The 3663-nt window shown below is 25.9% G+C and overlaps 1 non-coding gene across 1 annotated transcript; it reads right to left on the bottom strand.

Moving 5' to 3' along the window:
- Positions 1-220: 220 nt before the first annotated feature.
- TRNAA-UGC lies at positions 221-293 on the bottom strand. The gene has a single exon. It is a non-coding gene; the product is annotated as a tRNA-Ala (tRNA).
- Positions 294-3663: the final 3370 nt, after the last annotated feature.

Below are 3663 nucleotides of genomic sequence, written 5' to 3'. Positions count from 1 at the left end.
ATTATTATAATTATTACAAGTTAAGAGTTATTAGAATGATGTAGGAAATAGGGATCAATAACATTATTATAAAAATCCAAAAAAGTAAAGATGGAATTGAGAGATAGAAAGAAACTAATATGCAAATGCACCCGTCCACGTCAACAATATTTGATGCTTCCCAAAGAATATAGCTGAGCTGAGAATGGGTGTATGTGCAAAATTACTGACATAAAAAGACTGGAGATGCAGGGGATCGAACCCTGTACCTCTCGCATGCAAAGCGAGCGCTCTACCATTTGAGCTACATCCCCATGCGTAAATTGTTACTGAATTAGAACATTTATTGTCAATATTCTTGAACATGCTATCTTCTTTAGGATGCATAGTCCATACACTCACAATTACCCTTTATTTTGTTTGACAGGGATTTTATAATAGAAATGTTAATTTCCTTATTTAATGTATCATATTCACTAAAGTAGGGAATACATAGTTTTCTTTATAACTGATCTCAGGACATATTAGTTATTCTAATTCTTTTTATTAAGAATGAATATTATTATGATAATTTATATGGTGCTTTCTAAATTAAGATAACATTTTATTGGTTAAATTTAATCAATTATAATGTCTAATCTTGCTATAAGATGTCATAGAAATTACTTGTTAGCTATTATTATTGTGTTTATAAATTTAAAAAGACATTATATATTTTTGTAATTAATGAATTGTTTATTTTCTTATTTATTGACACAATAACAAATATAATCATCAAATTTTGTTTTATAAACAATTAAGTTTTAATTTCTATATTTGCATTTTCATACGTTTCGGTTTATGTTATTATAATACTATTAATAAAAATTATATTCCATTGTGTTATGATTAATCATCACGAAAAATAATTTTTAAACAATATTTTTGACAAAAAAAATTATAAAACACTCATAATTTTATCATATTATTATTATTATTATTATTATTATTATTTCTTTCTTTTAAATTCTATTGGCTAAATTTAGTTAAATATAAACTAATTTTAAAAATAATTTAAATTTTTACATACCATATTAATAACTGACATAAACGTGATTTATCTTGATTTAATGATTATAAATATATAAATATATTTTTTCTCAAATTAAAATTTTTTATTTCTTTAATTTGTTTTTATATTTAATAAAAGAAAATCATCTTTATTATAATTTGGAATACACATTTTATTATATTTTTCTTTTTTAATATGTTTGATTTTACTATTAATTACAATGATGATATTATTAAATATTTTATTTTTTTATTTAAATTTTACTTAAATTTGAAAATACTAGTTACTTTGTTGATATTTAAACAAACTAAAGGTAGTGATTACTCAATTCATACTTATATATAATATTTTTAATCGGAACTATATAATATTTTTACTCATTGAAAATAACTTGACTAGCTAGCTAAAATTGACCAATCTGAAAGTAAGGCTTCAGCATGGTTACTTAACCCACAATTTATACATTAGGTGCCATAGAATCCCTTTTTATATCATATTCAAAGAGAAAGAGACAATATAAGTGGAAAGAAGTCTTCAAGCATCTTGGCTTGTATCTCATTTTTTCCAAGAAATCATTCTCTCTATATTCTTATTAATTCTAGATAGCTTTTCTAATTATATATAGAAGCACTTTGTTGATTTATCTATGTATTCTTTAGCGAAAGGAGTATATGTGTGATAAAACAAAAGAGAAAGAAAGAAAGGGATCCACGACATTTTTATGGGGATTAGTGAACAAAGAGAGAGTGTGGCAGCAATGATGGCTTAGGTTGTCATCGTTTTGCATGCAATATAGAAAGATGAGCAGAGAAAGAAAGAAACATATATACTTTCATGACTTTCCCTTTTCTGTTCTTCCCTTTCACTTTCTTTGCTTTACTACGGTCACCCACTTTAATCAGTCTCTTAGATTTCAGTAACAAAAGCTTCCTTCTCCTTTCTCCTTTACCTCACTTTTACTTTCCATTCATCATCTGTCTGGTTTTCTACCGCAAATAGTGAGTTGCAAGCTATAATCTTATACCTTAAGAATCGTGTTATTTATAAGCATGTGAAGGAACTATGCACAAACAATTGCCCTACTTTATATATATTGCTAAAGTCATATAGCTTAGACAAATAACAATTTTTTTCATCTTTCTTTAAGTTTTGTTATTGAGATTTGTTCTTTTCATTTTATTATAGTCTAGTTAAAAGCCAAGAGTGAAATTTACTCTAACTTGCTTAATTATCAATAAAACACGTATAGAATCGTAGTTGACATTTTCTTTGATCAATTCAAATAAAATAAAATTCACTTATCTATATCCATTTGTTACAATCAATATTTCTCGACCATAAATGTTCATAAAACTGTTACTTCAAAGTTCAAGTTTTAAAAAATCATTTGACGATGTAAAAATATTATTTTTGTTCACAACGCACACACAAAAAAATTCATATACTAATGATTTGTCATTAAATTTTTTTTAATAAAAGATATTAATATGAACATTATGAGTCTAATAATCGTATGGTTTATTATATTAATTAAAAACGAAATAATATCAGAAGTTAATATATACTGTTATATTATTATTATAATATTTTTTTATAAATATAAATTTACAATGGTTATATTCATGATTTAATATTTATTAAAATCAAATAGAAATTTGTAAATGAATTTTTTTTGTAGCGTAACGGTGTAACAATAATCTTAAATATTACGAACCTAGACATGTAAGTTCCTCTCAACCTCAAAACCACAAAGATGAATCTTATAAGAACGGAATAACATAGAAACTCTCATTGTCCCTGTACGATATCAATATTCCATTAATATATATTTTATCTGCTTGCATAATTGCATACCCGTTCATCTTTATTGAGTTGGCTCGAGCTTACGACGAACTGATTTATGACGTTATGAGAATAATGTATAATATAACTTATCCTATGACTTTTTCGAATGTCAGGTTAATCATCATTGTGTCCCATGACATCACAAACCATAAATATCCTATAAAAACACAACATGTAATTCAAGATCGAGTTGTATACTTGTTAACAATATTCCACTAAGAAAAAACACACACACATACACGAAGAAAGAATATAACCTTGTGATATACAATTATAGCCAGGAGACAAGAATAAAGGACAACTGAAGTTTATATATCACGACCACGGAGTTGTAGTGTGAAGTTGTATACAAAACTGTGTGTTTTAGGGAATAAAGGGCCGGGGGGCAAAAAGAGGTTTACACATTTTTTTTTTCTTTTTCGTTTTGGAAGAATCTTGAAAAACCGAAAGGTATAAATTATATTCTTTTTTAATGCTTTCAAACTCATCAAGAAAGAAGAACATTCTCTTATTGTCAAGTGATTTATTGCTATAAACCAAGGATTTGGCTTCTCTTTCTTTTTTGAATTATTTTATTTTATATAACTAAAATGTTGCAAAATAGGTGTAATTTGACAAGATTTTCACTTGTAGCTCAAAACTAGAACAAGAAATTAATCAACAATACAACTTTAATGATAATGATCGAAATGTTGACAGTAACAAACATTGATGTGTCATTAGCTAATGGACCAAAAATATGAAGTGTTGAAATTACGTTTGTTAATGTAACATTTGTTTTCACTGAT

This window comes from Abrus precatorius, unplaced genomic scaffold, assembly GCF_003935025.1.
Source record: "Abrus precatorius isolate BTA unplaced genomic scaffold, Abrus_2018 Scaffold8, whole genome shotgun sequence".
NCBI classification, from domain to species: domain Eukaryota; kingdom Viridiplantae; phylum Streptophyta; class Magnoliopsida; order Fabales; family Fabaceae; genus Abrus; species Abrus precatorius.
Note: the sequence above shows the minus strand (reverse complement) of the source record. Positions and strands in the feature narration are given on the sequence as shown.